We start from the raw sequence: 27,598 nt of genomic DNA on the forward strand, positions 1-27,598 counted from the left end.
AATCAAAATTATCTATTTTATGACCAATAATGATCTCTAATTCTCTTTGGTCACAAATTCCTCCCTCCTCCGCAGATCTGAGAGGTAAATTATCCTATGTTCTTCTAATTTGTTTATAATATCATTTTTTATGTCTAGATCATGAACCATTTTGACCTTATCTTGGTATATGGTGTTAGGTGTGGGTATAGCCTACTTTATACCATACTGGTTTCCAGTTTTCCCAGAAGTTTTTGTCAAATAGTGAATTTTTATCCCGAAAAATGGGGTCTTTGGGTTTGTCAAATACTAGATTGTTATAGTCATTGACTATTTTGTTCTGTGAACTTTCATCTGCTTTTCTCGTCATTAATTCCTTTGAAATTCTTAACCTTTTGTTCTTCCAGAAGAATTTTGTTATTTTTTCTAGGTCAGTAAAATGATTTTTTGGGAGTTTGATTGGTGTAGCACTAAATAAATAGATTAGTTTAGATATCTTTATTATATTTGCTTGACTTATCCAAGAGCACTTGATACTTTTTCAATTGTTTAGAACTGACTTTATTTGTGTGGAAAGTGTTTTGTAGTTTTGCTCACATAGTTCCTTGACAGATAGATTCCCAAAATTTTATACTATAGGCAGTTATTTTAAATGGAATTTCTCTTTGTATCTCTTGCTGTTGGATTTTGTTAGTGATGTATAAGAATGCTGATGATTTATGTGGATTTATTTTGTATCCTAACAATTTGCTAAAGTTGTGGATTACTTCTAATAGTTTTTTAGTTGATTCTCTAGGGTTCTCTAAGTATATCATCATATCATCTGCAAAAAGTGATAATTTGGTTTCCTTATTACCTACTCTAATTCCTTTCATCTCTTTTTCTTCTCATTGCTGAAGCTAGCATTTCTAATAAAATATCGAATAGTAACAGTGATAGTGGGCAACCTTGTTTCACCCCTGATCTTATAGGGAATGGTTCCAGTTTATCCCCATTACATATGATGCTTGATGATGGCTTTACATAGATGCTACTGACTTTTTAAGAAAAATTTATTACTATACTCTCTAGTGTTTTTAATAGGAATAGATGTTGGATTTTATCAGATTTTATCAAATGCCTTTTTTGCATCTGCATCTATTGAGATAATCATATGATTGCTGTTAATTTGGTTATTGATATAGTCAATTAAACCAATAGTTTTTCTAATATTGAACCAGCCCTGCATTCCTGTGGTGTATTATCCTGGGGATGATTTTCTGTAATCTCTTTGCTAATATTTTACTTAAGATTTTTGCATCAATATTCATTAGGGAGATAGGTCTACAAGTTTTTTTCCTATGTTTTTGTCCTACCTGGTTTAGGTATCAGTACCATGTCTGTGTCATAAAAGGAATTTGGTGGAGTCCTTCATTCCCTATTTGAGATTATCTACTTCTTGGGGATTTGAATGTATGTTTGCAGATTCCCTCCCCACCCTTTCTCTAGCCTAAATTTTAGTCTTTCTGGAGAAAGATCAGGTTCATTGTATTTTATTTCTATAGCATAAATGAAGCGAATTAACTGTTAATCCAAGTAGAATCATCAGCTTTATCATCCTGACAGAGTACAGGAGAAAAGGGAATGAAAGCAACAGCTGTTATGACTAAACTAGTAGAAGTGACTCTCAAAGAAGGCACCTTTGATGCCCAGGTCAGATTCTCAATATTCATTGAATGAATGAAATATTTAATATAATAGAATTTAGAGAATTTTCATTTTATTGGCTGTAGAAACATGGACACAGATACATAAACACAAGGTATGGACTGAATATTTTAAGGGAAGCAGGGGAACACTATCATTTAAGAAGATTCATAAAAGTCTCCTTGTAGAAGGTATGCAATAGTGATTAATTGGACCCCTATTTTATTGGACTACTATTTTATTCCAATTGGTATTAATCAATTTGATATGAATCCATAGAGGTGGTAACTTTAAATCTTTATAGTGGGTATCAGATCTGTGAATGGTAGATTGTGAATTCACTTGCTTAATCATAGCTAACTAGAGGATCTTCATCTTTAATTTCTGCCTTATTATGACTGAACCCATCAAAGTATCTGTGATTCAATTACATGGAAAGCCTCCCAGGTATTTTTGTTGTGCATGTCCCTCATTATCCCTCTACTGTCCAACATGGGGAGATAACCATGAGCACTTGATCAGTGAGTAACCCCAGTTGCTGGCCTGTGGCTCATTGTGAAGGATTATAAAGGGTTTGGAATACAAGACAAAGAAGTTTGTATTTAATCCTAAAGACTATAGAGAGCTATTGAAGTTTCTTGAGCAAGGGAATGACATCATCAGCCCTGTGCTTTTAGAATATCAATTTAGCAGCTGTGTGGAGAATGGATTGGAGGAGAGATAGGATACAAAGACTAGTTGGGAGGATATCATAACAGTCCTGAGTTTCGTATTGCTATCTGACACATAAAATTCTAACCTTGTCTAAATTCTTAGACTTTTAGTGAGAATTTTGCTGTGGAATATAAAGCTATTGCCCTATCAGTGTTGTATGGATCTGTTGCTATCAGTTCTGTTTCCTGGCACTCCTTCTTTAAAGCTAAGTTGTTTGGCTTGCATTGACTTCCTACTTAAATTTTACTTCCAACTTAGTGGTAGGTAAATGTATAAAAATCACACCACAATTTGCCTAGTGGATTTAAAAAGCACTTTACAATATACAAAACAGTGCCCACATGACCAACATGAATGAATTATGACCTGACACTTTTATTGGAATAGCATCCATTAAGTAGCAGTCTAGCCTTCTGTGCAACTCTAATGGAGACATATCTACTTAATAAAAGAACTACTCTATTTAAAAGGAGAGAATAAGAAAAATTCAAAATCAAAATAAAGCCAGGTAAAAGGGAAAACATCAATAGCAATTTTCTTAAAGATTTTTGATCCGTATGTGACAGTTGCTCATTTTTAAATAATTTTCCTATTCTTTTGGTTTATCATATTTCCTTTTATATTTTCTCCTATTTCAAATTTCGTTATTTCTATAGAAGGGACCAGCAGCCTGTCAGTCATTCTATTTTATAAACATGAAGTCATCTTTGACTCTTCCCTTTTTCTTAGCTCCCATAGCCAATTATTTCATCAATTTCTCACTGCCCAACAGTTCTCATATTCATCCCCTTCTTTCCACTCCTGCCACCCTTGCCATGCCCTTATTACCTTTTATTTGAATGATTGCAACAGCCTCCCAATTATCTTCATGCTTCCCTTTCCTTTATAATCTATACCCTCCAGACAAGTGACAAAATAATCTTTATAAGCCAAATTTTCTCTGTGTCAGGCTCAAAAACATAAGGGGGTCCCTGCCTTCCTCTAGAAAAAAAAAACTATAAATTCCCCAATCCTCTACTATCTCTTTCTAGAGTATCCTTCCATGCTGTCCAGTATTTTCCTTTATACAAATTATGTTCAGTTTATCAAGAAACATTTATTAAGCATGTACCCTGTTCCATTTATTGTTTTAGACATTGAAGACACAAAGATAGTTCCAGATCTCAAAGAGGTTATGTTCTCTTGGTGGAAAGAGCATGTACATAGGTAGAAAAATTTTAAAATAGACGACATACTCTTTAGGGAGGCAGTAGGTAAGGCTAAGAGAGCAGTCAAACTAAGTCTACTGGCTTACCTAACATTTCTAGACTCTGGATTCAGTCCAGATTTCACCTCAGAAGAAAGTCTTTTCCCCTCAGAGCTAGTGTTACCTCTGAGATTTTCTTCCTTTAACACTGTATATATCTTGTATGTACATTGTTATTTTAATATGAGCTCCTTGGGGTCAGGCACAGTGCTTTTGCCTTTCTTGGTAACCTTAGCATTTAGCATAGTGCCTGGCATGAAGCAAGAGCTTAATAAATGCTTGTTGACTGACTAAATTTGGAAGGACTGGAGCTCTAACCTTAACTTGTCTTCAGAAGCAAGATTTTCTTAGTAGAGATTATGTCATGAATGTGAGAAAGACGGTGGCCAGATTTAGCCTTAATTCTAATGCCTTGAGAGGCATTAAAAAAATTAAGCTTTCTCTCTCAGATGGAAGCTTAGTTTTTTATAGAGTTCCCTGAACATATAGGGATCTTCCCACAGGTGTTAAGGACCTTGGGTTGACTGGAAGTCATCCCTTTACCTTTCTTACCAATTTCTTACCAAACTGATTTGCCTTAACTGCAGTATTCTGGAAGTCAGCCCCTCACTTTCTACTGAAAAATAAACTTTCTTGGGTGAAAAATGTCTATAATTTCCTTAGCATTTAAAACCATCTAAGAAGGGTCTGAACATTTTTGGGGTATCCTATAGGTAGACCAAAATTTTCATGGGGATCCCTGAATCATTAGTAATCCCTTTTTGAGGTCTAGGCAAATCTCCTCTAGTTCCCTGAAATTTCAAAGGGCACTTGAAATTTCCTCCACTGGAAGTCTCCCACTCCAAGGTCATTCCACTGGAATTCCAAACTCAACCAATCAGTAGTCGGTAACCAAGTACATTCAATAGACAATTGAGTCACCACACTTGAATACTAACAAAACAGCTTTATATTCGTTCTTAGGGAAGGTAAAAATTGTACCACAGAAAATGAAGTCAGGAAGAGGCAACCAGATTAGACTAAGTGTGTGTGTGTGTGTGTGTGTGTGTGTGTGTGTGTGTGTGTGTATGTGTGTAAGAGATCCATGCTAGGAAGTGACAAAATTGTGAGGGTACTGAAGAATTGGTACTCAAAGTACCTGCAGGAGAGGGAAATACTTAACTCTAATCTTATTAATTAATCTTATTAATACTAGAAAAAAGTGAACCAATCTAAAAGCTACCAACCTATACACTGACTTTCCTATTCATCGAAGGTGTAGGTATCACAAACCAAACCAATGTTTATTAAACACTTACTTTGTGCAATGTCCTAGACACAAATCAAGGATGTCTTTGATGAGGGTTTTTAACAGGGAACAAGCAGGCTTTTGCAATATTCAATGGATCTCATAGTTGCCATTTGCAATAGATTGATGATACAAGGTTCTTAAGTACTTTTAATTTGATTTTGAAAAAAACATTTGATTCAGTTGAATAGAATGCTGCCTTAAAGGCTCTCTTCAATAATTATATCCTATTTATACATTAAAATCATTTAGGATTCCTTGAAAAATAGAATGACAAAAATTAACCTGCTCTGACCCATTGATCATCATACACTAGTCAAAAAAACAAAGATTTATTTTCTTCATTATGATAGAGAAGTTGATGGGAATACAAAGGTAAAAATGAAATAATCTCTAACTTCAAAGAACTTCAAGTTCTATGAGGGGAATACAACTTGTGGACAGAAGATAATTTGAAGAGTGAAAGATTTCCTATAAAAAAGTGGTATCAGAATTGAATGCTTAGCATAGTGTCTTAGCACAGTGCTAGGACTATAGTAGATATTTATCCAATGTTTATTAATGGATCAATTTGATAGGTGAGAGCAAAGGATTCTAAGATGCAGAGGTGAGGAGCATCTGGGTTCTAGGCATGGAATATACAACTTGTGTAAAGGTAGAAAACAGAAGGTGAAATTCAGGGAACCACCAATAGTTTCACCCTGTAAAAGAATAGGTGGTCGTTCATGTTTCATTCTCTCTATTTTACGAACTTGAGCCTAGAGAAATAAAATGGCTTGCTAAAATTATCTGATACTAGATTGTCATTAGTGGAGCACTGGGACACCCAACTAGACCTCTGACTTCCAGTTCAGAATCTCAATTACCCACAAAATAAGCATTAAACCTAAGGCTGGCTGCAGTATTGAACTTTCCTTGCTTCATTTATTTTGGTATTGATATTAGTTAAATTACTTAGATTTGAGAAAGATGAAAATCAATAGAATTAACTTATAAAATTAAATTCCCTGTATGCTGCTTTCCCTAAAAATAAGGATTTTAATATCACAAAATATATTTGCTAAGGCGATCCAAATTAATGGATCAAACTGAACATTGTTTGAATATAAGAAAGTGCCTCCTTCATCCATGAATGTTAGAATATGTTGGTAAATCTACCCCTAAAAAATCCATTCCACAAGCTTCAACTGAATTTGATGTCTCTACTTAACCATTTTTATAGATTAAGGAACTGGGTTATGAATGTTATAAAACTTTTCTTAGTTCATGGCCTTCAAGTATGTAAAGGGTTAGGAACCAAAGGATGGTAAACAGCCATTTTCCATCTACTACAACCGCAGTCAGGAAACCCAGGCTGATGTCCCACCTCTGCCACTAACTGGGCATGTAGCTCTGTGTTGGGTTTCCTATGTATAAAATAAGAGACTTGTATCAAATAATTTCTAAAATCCTTCCTAGCTCTAATGATCCATGAACATAATAGGCCCTCATCTGCCATAATCAAATCAAGCAAACATTTATTAAAACACTTGGTATGTTCAAGGTTCTCTACAAAGACAAATCAAAATTGATTGGAGGATTTAGCAAAGTACTTCTCCACATCATTTAAAGAGAGTTCTGGTCCAATCATCTCTTTCAATTTCTCTTATAATATAGAATTCCTGTCCTGAAGGGGGTTACTTCTAATTGTGTGTATGTGAGGGAGGACTGGTTTTTTTTCTTACTTTCTACCCTCCATTGAAATTTACTTAGAAGTGATTAGTCCTAACTGAGAGAAAGTGGGAAGGGGCAGTATAGATCATTTCTCTTCTTAGGTAAAAAACCAAACTAAAATAAATCAGTAACTTTACCTTTTAAACTTCCATAAACACTTCTTAAATTTTACATTATATGCATATTTTTCTACAATATTATCAAAGTGAACTTAAAAAAAACACTGAATTTCTAGCTCTTCATCTCATTAATCTGGATGACTGAAGGATAGTGGTATCTTTGATAGAAGAGAGATGAGTGTGGGGAAGAAGACAACTACTCATCTTACATAAATCACCATATCCCACACACCCACAAGGTGGGGAAATGGAATGGGGGAACGATGTTGGGAGGAGGAGGATTTTCTCAGTGGCACTTAAACAGCTGCTGTCATATGGAGCAGTAAGGTTATAATTGTCCTAAGAGACTATCAGTAGTCTCAGAATGGGGAGATGGGAAGCTTTCATTGTGGGGGGAAAAGGCAGTGGAAGTTTAGAAGGTTAAGGAAAGGTGAGGTTGTATTGAAGACATAGTCCTGTGTCTTCCCACCTTCTGATTGTTACCATAATGCTTACAGTTATGCTCCGGTGTTTACTCTGGAAATCATTGTATCAGAGTGGAATTTGTAATGAGAGAAACTCCATTTGACTCCTCATACCTTGGAGCCAAGTCATGTTAACTTTGCAGGTCAGTCTCCTTGACAAGATCCCAAATGGTGAGCAGAGAGACACTGAAGAATTTATAAAATTATTCCTAGGGGCAGGCAGGAAAAAGGCTCTGATAACTGAGATCAGTTTAGTTCTGTAGTTCCACCCTGTGGAGGAAATCCAGTTAGAAATCCATGTTATATCAAGACCCCAAAGGCTAAATTTTCCTTTTAAAATAACTTTTGGTCCATGGCTTTGATATTGCCTTCCTTTGGGTCAGTCTGCCTAGGAAACAGGTACTCTGCCTTGTGATGTCTTTTCCCATACCCCTCTCCCATGGCATGTGGTATTTCTTCTGACCCCATTATACTTCTGATCCTATTTCTCCTCACGCTAACTAACTCTTTTAGGGGACTAAGTCCCTTTCAGGATTTAGCCTGTCAGCTAAATGTTGCCTCAACCTCAAGGAATGCTCCCTTTCTGCTGGATAATTGTGAGTTCCACTGAGAAACTTGTCTTTCATAAGACCCCAATATTTAGTGCCTGTCATCATCCGGATCTCTACATCAGCACATCATACTCATATAGAAAGTAAGAGGTTCCTTTTAGTTCTAAATATTACCTCTTCATTAGGAAACTCAGCAGTGATTACATCAATTCATGAGCATTTTAAGATGGACAAATGGCATGAGAGACGTCATTTATTTAAGGTTTAAGCAAATAGACAAACAGATGGATAGATGAATAGATAGATAGATAGACAGAGATAGATAGATAAAGCATTTATTAAGTGTTTACAATGTGTCCAGCACTGTGCTAAGTATTGAAAATGCAAATACAAATACAAAAAAAAGATAGTTCACACTCTCAAGTAACTTACATTCTAATTCTAATGGAGGGTTGGGGAGACAATATAAAAGTGAGCTGGAAAGTGTTGAGGAGGGATAAGGTATATGATTGGCAACAGGGGTAAAAAAATATATGAAGAGCAGAGTAGAGCCAATTATGTTAGCTAATGTTAATTATCTTTTCCCATGTATAATATTGGAGGTTACAACTCATTCCTCTCCAGGATTCTCTGATACTTATTTCCCCCTGAAGCAATTGGGTTAAGTGACTTACTCAGGATCACACAGCTAGGGAGTGTTAACTCCAGTCTTTCTGACTTCAAGGCTGGTGCTCTATCCACTGTGCTACCTAGCTGTCCCTGGTTCTCTGGTTCTTTTAAGGGAGTTGGGGGTATCTGGGCCAGAAAAGACTATGGCTCCATTGAAAGTGTGTATGTAGGGATCTGATGCTCTCCTGTTCCAATTAGCCATCAACAATCAGCTTTGCTTTCACAAGAAAATATTTATTCAAAGGTATAATCACAAATATGTAAAATAATCCCCCCCAACATGTAGGAGGCATAATATTTCCTCCCTCCTTTCCTTCCCTTCCCCCAAGTCACTTCAATTTTTATGAAAGGGAGGAGGATTAGGCTCATAGTTAAGCTCATTCCCTAGAGAGCCCAATTCAGTTTTGATCCCCAACTACTCCTTTGGTCCCAGGTACTTTGGTTTCTCTAGGTTTCTTTGCTGAGTTGATTAGTTGAAATCTCCCACCTTGAATCCCAATTCAAAAGTCACCATGGCCCAAACCCTGGATACTGAGATGGAAATATGAAGCAGAACACAGATCTTAGGATCATTTTTCTGAGTCTTGGGGGGAGGGAGGGCGAAGACATAGGGGAAAGGTATCTTCCATATATTATGATGTTGATACTGTTAATGAATTGTAATATTTACCTCTAGAAGCAGAAGGAAAGAACTTGAAGGGAAATGTATAATGCAAAATGAATGACCATCTTAGTTTCATTAGTTTTAAAAACACCACCTGTCTCAGTTACACAGTCAATCAAAAGAGGTTGGTCCCACCCATGTGAGAAGGGGAAAAGAGTACTTCACTTTAACAGATATGGGAATGCTCAGGTAAGCTCCTTTAGGGGTCTCCATGTTGGGTGAATTGGTCATGTTCCAAAGATCCCATTACATTTGTGCAAGTATTTTATCTTCTTAATGCAATCTCTTTAAGAGCTGATTTTCTCTTATACTATTATCACTGGAAGGATTGGTGCAAGGAGTCTTTGTAAATTTGATTCAATCTAGTCTGAGCTCCAGAGACCAGGTCTATGAGGTAAGAAATCTGTATTCACCCTAGGTTTTTGATCATGAGATGGACCCTCATCACTTCAGAGTAGGTCTTTGTGTTAAAGAATTACATCATAGTAATTTCCTAATATGTCCCTTGTGAAATCTGGGCTAGCTCCTCTGAAGGGCTCAGAATCAGTCGTAGTTAGGATAAGCAAAAGTCTTTGCCCCACGTTGTGGGTGCCAAAATGTCCTTGTCGTCTCTCAGTTGTAATCCTTCTCTGGGAGGAGGTTTCTTTTCTGTATAATCTTTTCCTCTGTGAGCAGGTTTCTTGGGAGGCTTCTGGAGCCTTCCCCTCCAAAAGTGTGGGATTGCTGGACTTGTGAATCCATAGGAAGTCTTCTCTTTGACTCAATCCAGACTGTTCTCCAGAATCAATGTTGCCTCTTTTTATCCTCCCAGATAATGAGCTTGTGGGTATTCCAAAGGTGTCAACTCCTTTAAAGGTGTCAACTCCTTTCAGAAGACTAAATGTGTAAACTCCTTTTGAAGGTGTGAACTCTGAGCTAGAGAATTGTTTAGACAACCTGAGTTAGCACCTTGTAATGCTAACATCTCCCCCTTACTTTTGATTTAGAACATGGGGTGGTCATGTCCTTGAAACATAAATCCATCAATATGGGAGGTACTACACATAATAACATAAATTACATAAACACATAGTAACATAACACATGCTAGAAGTAATGTAACAAATAACATGATCAAATAATCATAAGTTGAGAATTTATACATGTCTATAAGTCCATTATCTATTAGTTCATGTGCCAGAAATCCAATAATTCCCGCAAGTTTTAAAGTCCTACAATAGTCTCATTTTGTATTAGGGAATCTTTAACAGTCTTCTCAGCCATGCTCTTTCAGTGTCATGTTTCTTAGATCTTCTCCTTTGTTTTGAGGTTTTTCTCTTTTTCTGTCTCTTCTCCAGGTGCTTGTTGCCATCCATCTGTTTCCTTCTCTGTCTATAAAAATACAAGCAAACCCTCTCTCCCAGGCAGTTAACCTATCTAATTTCCTTCTATTTACCACTTTCTAAATCTCTTCTCATCATCTGGCAATTATTACATTGGAGCTGTTTGCACTGGACACTGCCCTGTTGGTTTAAAAGACCTGTATTCTCCCCAAGTGTAATCCCTTTCTTTTATGTGATTGCTTTTTGGCTGATAGATCCGATCACATCAGAGTCCTGACCTTCTAAAGGTTCCTTGGGTGTAACCTCAGCTGCCATTATGCCCCACCTATCTTTTGATTGAGTTCTTGGAGTTTCTTCTTTCCTTTTTTTTCCTCTCTCCTCCTAATACACACTTTTGGTATTTTTTTTGTGTGTGTTTTTTTGTATTTTGTATTTTTTTTTTTGTATTCTTTTTGTATTTTTTTGTATTTTTTTTGAATTTTTTTATATTTTGTATTTTGTATTTTTAAATTTTTTTTTTTTTTTTTTTTTTTTAGTAAGGGGGAATACCATGACGTCACTCTAGCCCGGCCCCTATAGACTGGGCCCAGAGGTCTGCTGTTGAAGCCATTATAGAATCGAGAGTGTAAACTACTGTAGTTAGTAGCCCCGGCACGATATCGAGCACATGGAAAACCCTGATTTGTGGTGCTGATCCTGGGCCGATTGGTCCATTTTGGTATCACTTTGATCTGTCTTCCTCTGAAAAGAGACTCATCCAAGGCCAGCGATGTCCTCATGGAATCTTTATCTGAAAATTCTATGTATGCAAACCCCTTAGGATAGCCACTGAATTTGTCACAAAGGATGGTAACTCGAATAACTGAACCACGACCATGGAAGTGTGCCTCCAGCTCTTCTGCTGTTGCACCATAGTCCACTTGCCCACATAGATGGATTGAGCATCAGTGTCCATCTTTCTATTCAGTGGACATGATCACTGGGCCAGCATTGCCTGGGGGGAGGCTCATGTGCATCTGTTTCACCACCTCATTCTGAAGCTCCTTCAATTTCTCAGTCTCTTCTTCCATCTCCCTTACTCGGGCTTTGATAGCCTCCAGCTCCAGGTCCTTAAGAGTGCCGTCCCCTGGGTCACCCTTGACCAGGCTGGCTCTTCCTCCTCCTGACTGCCAGGGGCTCCTGAGCTGGGTGAGGCTGGGGGGGGCATGGTGCTGGGGCAGCTTCTCCTTGGGCTTGGGTTCTGGCTTGGGCTCTAGCAGCAATTTCTCTGGCCTCATGTTGGGCCCCAAAATGTGAAGTCTGAGCTAGCTCCCTGAAGGGTTCAGAATCAGCCAGTCAGGATAAGCAAAAGTCCTTGCCCCTCATTAGTTTTAGTTCCAGTACCAGTAATCCCCAAAATGCAGCCAGGAATTAAAGTCCTTTACTGTCTCTTTCCTTGGTTCCTCAGTGAACTCTTGTCAGAATGTTTCCAGCCAGCTTCAGTCTATACCTCCCTCTGAATTCAAAGCCTCCAGCCAGCACAAAGGTAGAAGTGGGAAGGAAATCTTGACTATCCAGACTCTCTTCTTCCAGACTGATTTCTTCCAGACTTAATGTTGCCTCTTTTTATCCTCCCAGATAATGAGCTTGTGGGTATTCCAAAGGTGTCAACTCCTTTAAAGGTGTCAACTCCTTTCAGAAGACTAAATGTGTAAACTCCTTTTGAAGGTGTGAACTAAAGGTGTGAACTCTGAGCTAGAGAATTGCTTAGACAACCTGAGTTAGCAGCTTGTAATCCTAACACTCCTCCTCCCCTTTGAACTCTCTCTTGAAACAAAGATAACCAATTAAGAAAAAACAACCAATGCAGTGGCCAATTTAGTACCCTCAGTGCTAAACTGCATGCCCAGTCTTTCATGTCTCTACTGAGAGAAGGTCAGTATATTTATTTCATCATCTAGTCTCTGGTATCAAGACTGGTGATTTTAATTTACCTAAATTCAGTTGCCTTTTAGTGTTGCTGAAAAATCTTTTCTTCACTCATCCTCGTTAGGATTTACTTTTTTTATATATACTTAGCAGTGTCTGTTGTTTCCTTCAGAATTCAAGAACATCAATCAGGAATTTGGAAGAACAGGCACTGGTGACTTTGAAATTTAATTCATTGGATCAAGTGTTGGCTGTAGTGCCCCCTGAGTGAGGAGGGCTCTGCCCTAGAGGCAGAAAAAGATCTTATGGATTCTGCCATTTGGTCCCTATAACTTCAGGAAGATATTTTAAAATCTATTCTTGTATAGTATCTTGTCTCCCAGCATTTATGTTTTTGAGGTGTGGCAAGGAGAGAGGACTCACAGTGACAGAAACCTTTGGGGAAAGTTCAAAGCTACTCAAACCTCTGTTGGAACTCATTGAGTCTCTTTGGTGATTTCTTTCTCAACCAGAAAAATAGCAGCCATACTGTCTGCCTGCAGTCTTGTTCATTTTTACCTCTTCCCCTGAGTTCCCAGTAGGGAAGTCCTGACTTTGAAAAAAAGGACAAAGACTGCACTGGAGGACTAAAAGCATTCTCAAATCCATAATGGTATGTTTAAAAACCAGGATGTTCCACTGTCCATTAAGAGGCTCCTCCTTGCTTATGATTGGTTGACACCATGGATTAAACATGAATAGTTTGTGGGCTTTTTTTCACTTCTGTTTTTTATGGACAAGCTGCAAGACATGAAGAGTAAGCAGATAAAAATACAGAGGAGACTGACAAGGAAGTCACTTGGAGAAAGAAAGTCATGAGTAGGTAAAAAAAAAAAATCCGTTTTGGTCATTGCCTTGCTAGCTATTTCAATTCTAAAATCCTTTATATTTTTAAGCTTTTTTTTAATACAGTTCTTTTATTTTCACATCACAGTAATTTCTTGATATGTTCCCCCTCTGAGCTCTCTTTTGCAACAAAGACAACCAGTTAAGAAGAAACAATCAACGAAGTGGCTAATTTAGTGCCCTCAGTACTTCACTGCATGCCCAGTTCTTCATGTCTCTACTGAGACAGGGTAAGTATATTTCATCATCTGGTCTCTGGTATCAAGACTGATGATTTTAGTTTATCTAAATTCATCTGCCTTTTTGTGTTGTTGAAAATCCTTTCTTCACTCATCCTTATTAGGATTTACATATATATATATATATATATGTGTGTGTGTGTGTGTGTGTGTGTGTGTGTGTGTGTGTGTATGTGTGTGTGTGTATTTAGACAACACAGTCTATTCTTTTCCTTCAGAATTTAATTTAAGAATTGATTTAATCAATCATTCAGAAATTTGGAAGAATAAGCACTGGTGACTGGTGACTTTGAAATTTAATTTATTGGATCAAAAGATCATAGATTTAGAGCTGGAAGGGACCTCAAGGTCATCTATTTCAATCTCCTCATTTTGCACATGAAGAAATTGAGGCTCAGAGAAATTAAGTAATTGTCCAAAGTCACACAACTAATAAGTAGCAGAGCTTGGATTTCAGTCCAGTCCTCCAGAGAAACATTTTTCTCACTGTTCTATGCCATCAGTGGGATTGTCAAAGCAAAGGCAGAGAAGGGGAAAAAAAGGAAGAATAACTTTCTTTTCCTTTGCTCTTCACTCATTTTCTCCTTCAATATGGAGGTAAATGTTTGCGGGCTGCTGGTCACATATATGTGATTTGAAGCAAATGTTCAAAATGGGACTTTGATAAAGGGAGTCCCCCAAGTTCATAGGATTTGGCACTGGAAAGGATCTTAGAAAATACATAGTTCAGTCCTCATCCTTTATAGAGGAAGCAACTGAGGTTTTGAAAATTTAAGTATTTTGTTTAAGTTATAAAGGCAACCTTGGCAGACTCAGAATTTGAATTCAAGTCTTCAGACTTTAGATCTTAGTGTTCTTGACACTGCGCTCTGAACTTCCAACACAAAGAAGGGGTATCTGGAGTTGGAGAGTTTTCAGATAGTTTCAGATTGGAGTCTACCTGAAAACAATTTATTAATAACTTAAATGAAAGATTTCTATTTCTTTTTTGAAATTAGAAAGGTTCTATCTTCAGAATGGTTTGAATGATGATATGAGTAAACAACATATTTTTAAATATTCACTGAAAAAAGGAATGTCAGCAGTCTCACCCACAGTGAAGCTCTAGTCTCACTCATACATGAAAAGTAGACCTCACTATGGCATACCAAACAAACAGTCATCGGCCTCCTCTGGAAGTCTTTCAATGACAAAGAGATAGATAAGATATCCTGTTCCCCAATTAGATTACTCTCATTGCAAAACTGGCTATGTGCCAGTCACTGTATGAGGTAATGGGGATATAGAATAAAAGTTGTAAGAACACTAATTCATGTTCTTACATTATTTGGGGGGTAAATTTTTAGATCTGTTTTTATTATATACATGTATATATATGTGTGTATATATAGTTTTCAACATTCACTTCTATAGGATTTTTATTTCCATTTTTTCTCCTTCCCTTTCACTTTTTGCCAAGATGGCAAATGATCTGATATAGGTTATATATGTACAATCGTATTTACTGTATTTCCAATTTAATCATGTTGTAAAAGAAGAATCAGAACAAAAGGGAAAAACCATGAGAAAGGAAAAACAAACAAAAAAAATGAAAATAGTATGTTTCAATTTACATTCAGACTCCATAGTTCTTTTTCTGGATGTGGATAGTATTTTCTAGTCGTTTGAATTTGTCTTGGATCATAATATTGCTTAGAAGTAGTAAATCTGTCCAAGTTGATCATTTGCTGTTACTATGTACAATAGTCTCTTGATTCTGCTCACTTCACTTTGCATCAGTTTATGTAAGACTTTCCAGGTTTTTCTGAAATTTGCCTGCTCATAATTTCTTATAGAACAATAAGATTCCATCACATTCACATACCACAATTTTTCAACGACCCCCAAAGTGATGCTGCTCTTATATTCCATTGGAAGACAAAATAGTAAAAGGGAGATGAAATGGAGAAGATCCCTTGCATGGGGAAGCCTGATAGCCAAATCTAGAGTGAAACTTGTCTGGCCCATAGGCCCTTCTGCAAAATGGAGGGAAAGAAAGGCCAAAGGGTTGAAGCAGCTGGAGTATAGTGGCAAATCTGGAGAAAGTCCTAATTGTTAAGCAGTTCTTCCTAACATCTAGCCTAAGTCTACCTCTTTCCTACTTCCACCCATTGCTCCTAGTTCTGCCTTCTGTGGGCAAATACAACTTTAATACACCTTTCACATGACAGCCCTTCAAACAACTATTATCTTTCCTTTACGTTTTCTTCTCCAGGTTAAATGTTCTCAGTTCCTGGCAGCTAATTCAATAAATCCAATAAACATTTATTAAATCCCTCTTATATGCCAAACACTGTGCTAAATGCTGAGGATACAATTAATAAAAAGAAAGCAGTCCCTACTCTCAAAGAGCTTATAATTTAAAAGACATATGATACAGGCTTATTGCTTTTCACTATTCTGGCTGCTCAACTCTGGACACTCTTCAGTTTATCAGTATCCCTCCTGAACGGTGATATCCAGAACTGAATATAATTTTCAGATTTGGTCTTTGAAGGGAGCCTGATTTCTCTCCATGAAATCCAGAAATGTAATTGCTTTTATATCTACCACATTCATTTATTCATTTAACATTTAACATATTTCATTTAACATTTCCTCCATGCAATTTATTCTATGACAAGATGAGAGAATTACTGAAAATAAAAATAAAGACCCTGTCCCTGTTCTCAAAGCTCTTCCACCCTAGCAATGCCAAGTAAAGACCATATAATAAAAATACAAATGAGAAAACTTAAGTGCATAATTAATTGAAGGTGATATGAAATCAGATGCAAGAGAAAACATTTGCAGCTAGAGGAATCAGGGAATGCTAGTTGGGGAAGGATAGCAATAGACAAAGAGGCAGGAGGATTCCAGAAATATGAAGAAGATGAGCAAGGACAGCAGGCAGGAAATTGTGGGATATATTTAGGGAACAATGAGTAATCAGAGTTTGGTGAAGTAGAGAGTCCATGAGGGGAAGTGCTTGGAAGTATAACTGGACAAAGTAAGCTGGAGCCAGATGAAGAAAGCCACAAGTGCTGGGTTAAGGCCTTTGACTGTTCTCTAATAATAGGAAGCCATTACAATAGGATTCTCAGTTGTATCTCAAACTTGACTTTTGTAGAGAAGCTATTTCTTTTTTCTACTTTTTTCTGCAACTCGTGTATGTGTGCTATTTTTGCTGACTTTTTGAATTTAGTTGTTGGGGAAGGTCTAATCAGAATTGGGTCCAGGAGCAGGCAAGGTAGGTTCAGATACAACTCATGGAGGAATAATGAAGTAAATGCAACAAGAGGCATTTTAAAATGTATTTTTTAATCTTAAAAAAAAACCCATTTTAATGCCAGAAAATTATTTGAGATCACCAGAGGATGAAGAGAGGATGTTGACACTTGTCATTCAGATGTTGTTGATTTATCTAAGAGTTGCCCAAAAGTGTGTGCCCATAACCTCCTTTCCACCCATGTCCTCTCAATGATGGAAATGCCCACAAGGCAGGGGAATAAAGATATACTCTATTGGTCTGTATATAGACTACTTGCTCTTCATACTCCACTTCTAAATCTGGCTTTTACCAATCTTTTGGGAAATGGAATGAAATAGCATTTATTGTTTACTATGCCAAATAGTTATTTTGGGATAAAAACAAAAACAAAAACAAAAACAAAACAAAAAACAAACCCAAATCATTATTTTCAAAAGGTCCTCATTCTAGTTGGTGAGGGTCAGGACGGGGAAGGAAAGCATATATACAAGAGTTCAGCTATAGGACTTGAGGCATCATCTTGTCCATTTCCTTTATTTTACAGAGAAACCGAGGACCAGAGAGATTGAGTGACTTGTAGAAGTCCACATAGCAAGTTAGTGGAAGAGTAAAAAAAGTAGAACCTAGTGTCCTGCCTCCCACTACAGTGTATTTTTTTTCACAAGAGCAAATTAAAAGATAGTAAAAATAAACAAAAGAATCGCATCCTTTATGTAACTATAATACCTGCTACTGGTGTGGCTGAGGCTATGGCAGATTTTCTGAATTCAGGAGTTTTGAACTGAAATAAGATGATAAAATACAATGGATGTCTATACTAAAGTTGGCACTAATCTGATGAGCCCCTGGGCTTCTGGGACTGTCTAAGGCTGTCTAAGGAGAGACAAAGACTGGAAACAAAGAAAGTTTAAAAAGTAGAGGGGGGGGGAGGTACCCAACTCAGGAGCATAGTGGAGAAGTCAGAGAAGAAAAAAAAAGAAAAGAAAACTGATATCATTGACTAAAATTTTCCAAAACTCTGAGAAGATCTATTTTTAAAAATAGGGCACTTTTAATCAAGAAAAAATTTGTCCGGAGATCTTCTATTTCCACTTTATTTAAAGAACATTTTACTTTTTTTAGTGCAAAATGGAAGTACTGTCCACTTTCTTAGGATTTGGACTTACACTTTTTTTTTTCTGCTTCAGTAAATACCTCCTTCCCAAAAAGATATGACAGGGTTTCACTGTACAGAAGTATGATAGGCTCTTAATAAAATATTCATATTGAACTTGAAAAATCCCTTAAGAACTTTTTAAAAGTACTACTTATAACAGGATACAATGCATGTTGTCAATTTACTATCTTATGACCACAAATTTAGAGTGGAAGGGATCTTAGAGATGCAACCATCGAATATTACAAATGAGGAAACTGAGAAGTTAAGTGATTTTTTTCAAGGTCACATGGATAATGTCAGAGGCAACATTTGTAACTGTCATATACTCAGAAAGTAAGAAAACTTTTCACTACATCTCAGAAGTATAAGGAAGGAGGATTCCTCATCCCTCACTTCAATTGATATAGTCACACTTGATGAGGCTTTTATGTATAAACAAGATGTGTTTAAGATGTCTCTGACTAATCCTATTATTAGGTGTAAATACCTCTCAAACTGAGTCAAGCAGGGAACAATTTTATTGACTGAAAAAATAAATTAACCATGCTTCTGGGGGAGATAAACAACTAAGCCCCAAGGAGCTTGGGACAGTCACACTTTGGAGCCAGAGACAGACGACCTCTATTCCTGTACTAAAGACACAGGGAGGAAGCAGATAATTTTATCTTCCTCCTCCTTTTTTATACCTAACATGGAACTTTGAAGGAGAGCTATTGAACCAGTAGGAGATATTACATCTATTGGAGAAGAGAGAGATACACTACATTTAGAGATACTGAGAGACAGTCATTAGAAAGAAGCAGATTCAAGGAATGGGACTTTTGGCAGTCATGAATAAGTAAAATGTTTATAGATAAACATTTATGACACAACAGAGATGTTTCACTAACCAGATAAGACTAAGGATTCTACAAAGAAAGAGCCTGTTTTGATTTGTCTTTGCCATACATGTTTCCTTAAGATCATTTAAATAAGGTCACTCAAAATATGTTGGGACAGAGAACAAGAATCTAGTTCCTACAAAACCTTTGTCACCCACTTCTCTGACTCTTTCTTGAATGCTTTTTTCTTCCCTAAAAGCCTTTGCTTTTTAGATCTAATAGGGACAATTTTCTTAACTTGCACTATTTTCCCCTTCTCATAGATATTTTTCTCCCTTCATGCTCCTCTCCCACATTTTCATTTCCATTGTAATTTAATTTTGTTTCCATTCTCATCACCTCAATGGTACGCATTTTTGAGAGTGTGTCCCAGGTTCATAGGAGGAATGTTTTATTACTATAGTTATAATTCCATTTTAATAAGTACTTTGTTAAGAGCTAATTGTATCTACTGGCAGTTGCTAATTAGAAGCACACAGATGGGGACTTGTGAGGAGGAATAATCACACTCAGAGTTCCATAGAGTCTGATGTGTCAGCTACTCTCTGGGACTCTTTCCACAAGTACACTGAGGGACTAACCCAGAGAGGATCTTACAGTAGCACAAAACTGGACCTCAGAGCTCATCTTTTCCAATTCCTAGTCACTCCTGAGGAATACGAAGATGCACATCACCTAGGGAAGACTTTGATGGAGTCACCATCTTGGTGGGGGATGTTGTTGAGTGATGGGGTGGGCAAATGGTGAGTAGACATAATTACCTTGGTCAGGGCAAAATGGTGATGGCAAATTGTGTTAACTTTTTTTTTTAAATTTTTGACCTCAGAGCTCTTCAAATGTGTGTTCCCCTTAAACACATGCATCCTAAGTGATACCTTATGCCCTGTACTTTTCCTATAACACATGATTTCTGCCGGTCAAAGCTCAACTGATCTCTGTCTCTTCAGAAGCTTTCACTTGGATTTTCTAACTTATAAATGAGTCTATGCTGAAGTATCAGTGTTAACAAACTAATGAGTTTCTCTTCTAGATAACATATTTGCATCTTAATAAGTGAGTACACTAATTATTGCCTTTCCAAAGGATTCTCTAATGATGGGAATTTCAGAGATGGAGGCAGTCTGGGGAAGGATGGAATGGGCAGGCATATTTGTGGGTGTATTGCAGGCAGCTGGAGATGCTATGAGAGCTAATTATTAAATTTTCAGTGTGAGCTTCATTTATTGTTCTGTTGATTGTCTAGACTTATGAAATTGATGGGGAAAGTATTAGTAATGTAGATTAAACTTAAAAGTGTGTAATGATAGGGTTTTTTTTTTTTTGTTTTTGTTTTTTTTAGCTCATGGTTAAATACTTTCCAGCATACTCCTAGATACATTGTGTATTTTTTTAGTAAGTTGGCTTTTTGGTGGCCCTAAAATCGTAACCTATGCGGCCAGATCTGACCCTTATATAATCTTGAAAGAGTAGGACCAGTGGGGTGATAAACGACATGGCAGTCCTTGGGAGTCATCAGCTATTCAGCCTCTATCATGTGGCCATCCCTGGTCTAGTAACTAGAACAGTGAATTGGATGGATAGAGATAAGAGAATGTCTATGGAACCTTAAATTAGTCATTGTCAATGTTAGATTGATTTCTTTAACTAATATAATGAAGTAAACTAAGATATGTAAATGTCATTCAGTAGTTTTTTAATTGTATCCAACTGTGAGTCTACTTAGCATTTTCTTGGCTAAGATACTGGAATGATGTGTCCTTCCCTTTTCTGGCCCATTTTATAGATGAGGAAACGGAGGCAAACAGGGTTAAGTGATTTCTCAGGGTTACATAGCTAAGAAATGTCTGAGGTTAGATTTGTATTTAGGATGATGAATCTTAACTCCAGGCTCAGCACTCTATCCACCTAGCTGCCAAGACATGCAAATACATTGTAAATATTTCTCTTCTAACAGAGAGATAGGGAACTATGGGTGTAGAATGTTGTAAACACTCAGAGAGTCTATGTTTATAGTTTTTGCTTAACTTTTCATTTGTTAGATTAGAAGATTCCAAAGGGGAGAAAACAGAGTGCATCTCAAGAAATTACTGAAATGTGAAAAATAAAAAGAATTAATATGTTTCTTTAAAATGGATATAAGTAGTCCAGATATATATATATATATATATATATATTATATATATATGTATATATATGGAACACCATAAGCAAAGATACACAGACATAAAGGAGGTGTATGGATAGGTGGGTAGGGTGTATGAGGAATGGAGAAGAGTACAGCTTGGCCATAGTATGGGGTGTGAGATAAAGCAGAAAAGGCAATGTTAGCAGGGTACCTGTGCCAGGGTAAAGGAAGCTGCATGCCAGAAATCACTTTAAGGGTGTTTCCTCATACATTCCAAGAAAAAAAGGATTCTAGCAGGGTCCAGATTATGTGTAAGCCAGAATAAGATTGTAAGATTCACACTAGTAAGAATATTTAAAGTTTGCAAAGCATTTATATATGTTCTCATTTTAATATCACAACAACCCTGTAAGTTTGATTCTATTAACATTCCCATTTTACAGATGAGTAAACAGCTTGAAAGAGTTTGACTTGCCCAGGGCCATACAGCTAGTAAGTGTCTGAAGCTGGATTTGAACTCAGATATACTCAGCTGTTAGTCTGGTGCTCTATGTACTCTTTGTAAAAGGGAGAGAATGACCAGATACGGCAGCTTAGTAGCAGTTCCTCCATGATGGGTGGTTTGATGCTCCCTCCCACTTCCCTCTAGGTTATTTTTGTATGTCCCTGGCTGCTGGCCTTCGGGGAAAGCCAGTCAGGAGTTTGTGTGGCTTATCTGTGTCCTGTCATGTGTCTGGGTGTGGGTCCATGGTTGGATCCTCAATTGCTCGATGGCCAGGACAGGGAATCCAGGACTGGAATGACAAGGATAAGCAGATGAGAGCAGGATAGCTGACTTGCTAAAACTGAACTAGAGACCTTGTCACTTGGAGAGAACAGGGGGAGGGGGCAAATAGGGTAACAAATTGTTGAGAGCATCATTGTTTGTCCTTCATTCTTGAATGACATCAAATGACATCAAAAAGGTGATGTTTTGACCTGCAAGTGAATTGAATCTAAGTGATGGAGGACTATGTAAAGTCACTTTACTATGTACAGTTATTTTATCCTTTGGAGCCATCTGGGTCCAGTGGACAGATATACATCAGGATGTCTGGCTCTGGAGGCAGTAGGGAGACCTTGCCCTTTTAAACTAAGGTCTTTTAATAAGTCTCAGGCAACTGAGGCAACATCCAAACACTGATTAAAATATATGTCAAAAATATAGGCAAAAAAAATCCAAACCAGTCAGCAGGCATTAAGGAAGCAATGAATAGTTTTGCAAAGAATTAAGGAAAGGGTTGACAGTGAGGAAGTGAAGGCATTGAGTATAGATAACTCCTTAAAAAATCATCTTTGACCACCTGTCATGTGGAAAAGGGATTAGACTTGTTAGAAGTAAGGAAAACCTTTTTAACAATTAGAGCTGTCCTTCAGGTCTCAAGCAGAGGCTGAATGACCCCTTGTTCTGCATGATGTAGAGAGGGGATTCTTGGCCAATTTACAAGTTAGACAAGATGACAGCTGAACTGCCTTTCCTGCTTTGAGGTTCTGTGAATAGATATCCTCATATAGCCTTCCCTTGGGGCTATGGGGAAGGAGCTGATGTTTACTAGCAAGCAGGAAGAGTAGACTGAAGAGCTGAACAAGTAGGAAGAAGGGAATCATTATAGATTTAGAGCTGGGAAGAATCTTGAAGGTCTTTAAAGCAATTAAGTGGTACTGTAGATATAGTGTTGGGTCTGGAATCAGGAAAATATGAGTGGAAATCTGACCTCAGATATTTACTAGCTAGCTAGCTAAGCAAGTTACTCAACTTCCATCTGACTCAGTTTCCTCAACTACAAAATAGGAATAATAAAAACATCTAATTTTCAGAATTATTGTGAGGCTTAAATGACTCCTGTCAGATGGCAGCACTTTTTGGTTTCAGGCCTCCTAATAAGCACCCTTAAAAATTGTGGACCCCCAAAGAACTTTTGTTTATTGTGAATTATATCTACTGATATTTATAATATTTGAAATTTAAAATAAGATTATACAATACCTATGAATTTACTTAAAATAATAATAGTAAACCATTACATATAGTATAAATAACACTTCTAATGAAAAATAATTATTTTCCAAAACAAAAAAAGAATAATAGAATTATTTTGCATATCTTTGCAAATCTTTTTAATGTCTGGTTTAATAGAAATCAACTGGATTCTCCTTCTTGCTTTTGCATTCAATCTATTGCTATATGTTGTTTTAGTTGAAGTATGTTAAGAAAATTTGGACTCATACAGATATGCTTGGAAAGGGGAGAATTATTTTAATAGACAAATAATATCTTAGCTTTATTATAAAAATTGTTTTGATCCAGGAAAGGCTCTTGGGGACTCCTAGGGGACCACACTTTGAGAAACACTGGTCCAGATTTTTTTTTTTGCTCAGGGTTTCTCTTCCTGCTTGGGAGTCAAGCAAGTTTAATTCCTCCCAACTCTCTAGAAAGAAAGGCTACTTTCATCTTTTACAGACAAGAGCTAGGCTTCATTCTAGAGAATGATTTGTACGTTGATGTTTCTAATGCCCACCCCTCCACACAGTTCACAAACCTATAGTACCTTCATACCTATACTTTGGCCTCTCTGAAAATAAAAAGCATATATATCCATACTCCTAAAATAATATAGGAAGGGATGTTTTTAAAAGACTCCAATACCAAGAGCAATATATCACAAAATACATTTGTAATTGCACTGGCACACTTTGTACTAGAAGTGTGTTCTAATTGCAAAGTAGAAAATAGAATAAAGTGAAGTAGTTGATTTTTCAGCAAAGAAGACAAGAAAGATAAATATTGTTAATATCTGTAAAATATCTGTGTTGAAAGAATGCAGTCTTTGGGAAATTAAAAAACTTTCCAAATTACCTGTGTCAACTTCTCATAAGAATGCTCCCATTGATACCATGTTATTTGGGAACTTTCTCTGTTTTGTGCATATCAGATGTCATCGTGATGGGTCATACATCAATCATTATGCTCTATGTAATTATCAAAGTTCCTTCTTCAAAAGAATAAACAAAAATTATAGTGTGTAAACAAAAAAGCAATTTAGCCTAGGAGATTGAGCAGTTCAATCAATGATTACTACCCCTCCATTTTTTCTAACAAATTCTATTCTTGATCATTAAACAAGAAAAGAAACTAGTCAGTATGAGATCACCATACATAAGTGTTCTTTAGAGAAAAACAAAGTCCAGCTACACATTTCTCTTTCCCTAGAGTTCTTTTAAATTCCCATAGGAATAAGGGATTATGGAGTGGGTGGAGAACCTTCAAAAATCTCAGAGTAATTTTTGGGAAAAATTGTCTCATATAGTTTCTTACAGCAGAGAAATAGCAGAGAACTATTAGATTATGAACTCTTTGAGGACAGGAACTGTCTTTTGCCTTTCTTTATATGCTCAGCTCTTAATATAAGACCTGACAAATGTTGTTGTTGTTATATTATTTTTAGTCGGACACAGCTCTTCCTGACTCTATTTGTCAGGGGTTTTCTTGGCAGAGTGGTTTGTCACATTCTTCTCCAGGCTATTTTACAGATGAGGAACTGAGGCAAAAAAAAAAAAAAAAAAAAAAAAAAAAGGTTTTAAGTGTTCTGCCCAGGGTAGCACAGCTTGCATTTGAACTCAGGAGGATGAGTTTTCTTGATTTCAAGCTCAGTGCTCTATCCCCTGTGTCATCTCACTGCCCTTCTCCCCCAAACTTGTAGGTGCTTAATGAATGTTAATTAATTGATTGACTATGAAGTGTCAAAATGTCCTAGTTAATCAGGGTGGGTTCACTGCTTATATATATCCACCAAACTAAATACTAAAAAAAATAGGTCTGAGGTAGGAAGAAGAATAGCAAGAGACACCCAGACATTCAAAAAGAGAAAAAATCTAGGAAAGGTGCCAACAACAAAACAGATGATCTCAATATCTAATCATAAATGCACAAGATTTTAACTACATTTAATGTCATAAATATCATGAACACTTAGATGATACTCAAGACTAGGAAAAAAATAAGGATCTCAATGCTTACACCTTTTCCAAAAGGAACAAGATAAGTTTTTTTAAAAGATAGGGATATAAGTAACATGTTGCTTAGGAATATATTTTCTTTTTTATTAAAGCTTTTTATTTACAAAAATATGCATGAGTAATTTTTCAACATTGACCCTTGCAAAATCTTGAGTTCTAGTTTTTCTTCTCCTTCCCCCACCCCCTCCCCTAGATTGAAGGTAATCCAATATATGTTAAATATGTTAAAATATGTTAAATCTAATATATGTTTACATAATTTACAATTATCTTGCTGCACAAGAAAAATCAGATCAAGAAGGGAAAAAGAAACTGAGAAAGAAAACAAAATGAAAGCAAACAACAACAGAAAGAGTGAAAATGCTATGTTGTGGTCCACATTCAATTCCCACACTCCTTTCTCTGGGTGTAGATGGCTCTCTTTATCACAAGATTACTACTATACTATACTACTACCTTCTAAGTTGTCTTTTGCCAAGAGCAGAACAGCTAATAATTTCTTGGTCTGGTTTAATTTCATCCTGCAAAAGAAGGAAGGATTTTATTTTGGATCTGATTCTTACAAGCAAGAAGGAACTAGTTGCTAGAGTGGAAAGGCTGGATCTCTTTGGAAGAAGTGACAATTCCATTCTAGAATTTATGTCTGTGAAAAGAACACAAGAGGAAAGCTAGACACGATGTGAGATTGAAGGAAACAGATTTTAAAGAAAAAAATCCCATTGAATAAATTTCTACAGAATGAGTCAACCTAGAAGGAATGGGAAGCTCTGGAGACTGACAATTTGCATAACACAAGATGAAAGAATACTGAGGGAAAATGATGCTTTATGGCTTCAAATCATGGAATGACAGTCCCCAAGAGCTAAAGCTGAAGGTCATCCCTTGGTCAGTGGAGAGGTACAGAGTATTACTACTGCTGAGGGTACCACCATCCTCCTGGTCACCTAGGCTTGCAATCTTGTGTTATCCTAAACTCTCCCTCACTCTCTCATTTTCATCTCTGCCATATTCAATCAGTTGTTAAGTCCAATAATAACATCTTTCTGTAATATGCCTTCTGTTATCCTCTGACCATGACAGTAGTCTGGTGTAGACGCTCACCACCTGAACTCTGATAATAACCAGCTCAGGGGTCTACCTGCCTCAAGTCTCTCCCCTCTTCAGCTCATGCTCCATTTATCTTCCAAAGCCATTTTCCTAAAGCACAAATCTGACCATGTCACTCTACTATTCAATAAAATCCACTGGTTTCCTGTTAGCTCAAAGAATAATTAAGTCCCTGGATTGACTTTTGAAGCTTTTTAGAATCTGGTCCCAACCTATCTTTCCAATGTAAAATTTCACTCCTCTTAACATATTCTGTAATCTGTCAGCATTAGCTCACTTAGTATTCTTTGAATATAATATCCCTCCCAACTCGGTATCTTTGCAGTTTTCTCTGCCTCCCCCCATTTGTTTCCTGGTTTCTCTCAAGTCTCAATTTAAATCTTGCCTTGTGCAGGAAGCCTTTCCTGGTCTCTTCCTTACTTCCTACCTTGGCTCTCCCTTTGAAATTACTTTTGATATACTCTGTATATATTTTTACATATGTGATTGTTTTGATTTTACTTATTATTTTGCACATTAGAATAATAGGGCAGGGGCTATTTTCACCCTTCTTTGTATCCCTTGTTCTTAGCACAATGCCTGGCACACAGTAAATGCTTAATAAATGCTTGGAGGCTGACCACTGTTTTTTAAAATAGATTTTAAAATGTATTCTCATTTTGTTCCTAAAATATAGGCTCACAGTATTACTCTAAGGACTAGGGGGAAGGACTATGATACAGATATGAGTAAAGAGCTCATGGAAAAATGAATTATGATTAATCTAGACAATAAGAAGACTAAAGGGAATGCTTGCAGATTGACTCATTTGACCCTAGTTATCAAAGCTTTTACACTGCAGATACTTGGAGGCACAATTCTGCATATTTGTTTTATTCATGATTTGTATTGTTCTGGGATACCAAAGCAATTCTAAAGATAATAAATTAACAAAAGTTTTGAATCTTATCTCCAAACACCCACTATTCCATTTTTTCAAGCACTTAATTCTATAGGTAGAAAGTGTCACAAAACAGGAATTAAACCCAGAACTCATAACTTCAATTCAGTGCCCTTTCTATTATACTGAACTACTTCTCAGTATTTATGTTGTTTGGCAGCATTGGTACAGGTATATCAAGATGACACAGTGGATAGTGTACTGGGCTTGCCTGGAGTTATGAAAAAATGAATTCAAATCCAGCCGCAGACACTTAAGCGAGTTTACTCTCTGTCATTTACTTTCTGTCTACCTCAATTTCTTTTAATATGGATAAAATGGAGTTAATAATAGCACCTTCCCCCCAAGCTTCTTGTGAATATCAAATGAGATAATATCTGCAAAGTGCTTAGCACAGTGCCTGGAACTTAGCAGATACTGAATAAATGCTTGTTTCTCTTCCTTTCTTCCATTTAATAGCAATACCAAATTTTTAAAGGAACATTAAAAAAGTTTCCACAATTGCAGTTTTCATAAAAGAATAGTTTGCCATTGGGTAGGTAGTGCATTAAGAGTTTTGTGCTTTTAAATAACCTAAATTATACTTCTGGTGCA

General features: G+C 36.7%; 1 protein-coding gene and 1 pseudogene across 6 annotated transcripts in view; one reads left to right on the top strand and one right to left on the bottom strand.

Annotated features, from left to right (window-relative positions):
• Window positions 1-10,957: 10,957 nt before the first annotated feature.
• On the bottom strand, window positions 10,958-11,692 carry LOC141562413 (polyadenylate-binding protein 2 pseudogene; annotated as a pseudogene).
• The window catches only part of CYSLTR2 (cysteinyl leukotriene receptor 2), a 51,115-nt gene continuing 35,005 nt past the window's right edge, over window positions 11,489-27,598 (top strand). For 3 of the 6 annotated variants that reach the window (XM_074304743.1, XM_074304738.1, XM_074304741.1), the window contains exons 1-3: window positions 11,489-11,603; window positions 12,836-13,185; window positions 13,297-13,438. The gene's annotated coding sequence lies outside the window, so the exon portion shown is untranslated. The remainder of the gene's footprint in view (window positions 11,604-12,835; window positions 13,186-13,296; window positions 13,439-27,598) is intronic. The other 3 variants (XM_074304739.1, XM_074304742.1, XM_074304740.1) reach the window with 2 other exon arrangements.

This window comes from Sminthopsis crassicaudata, chromosome 3 (assembly GCF_048593235.1).
Source record: "Sminthopsis crassicaudata isolate SCR6 chromosome 3, ASM4859323v1, whole genome shotgun sequence".
Classification (NCBI taxonomy): domain Eukaryota; kingdom Metazoa; phylum Chordata; class Mammalia; order Dasyuromorphia; family Dasyuridae; genus Sminthopsis; species Sminthopsis crassicaudata.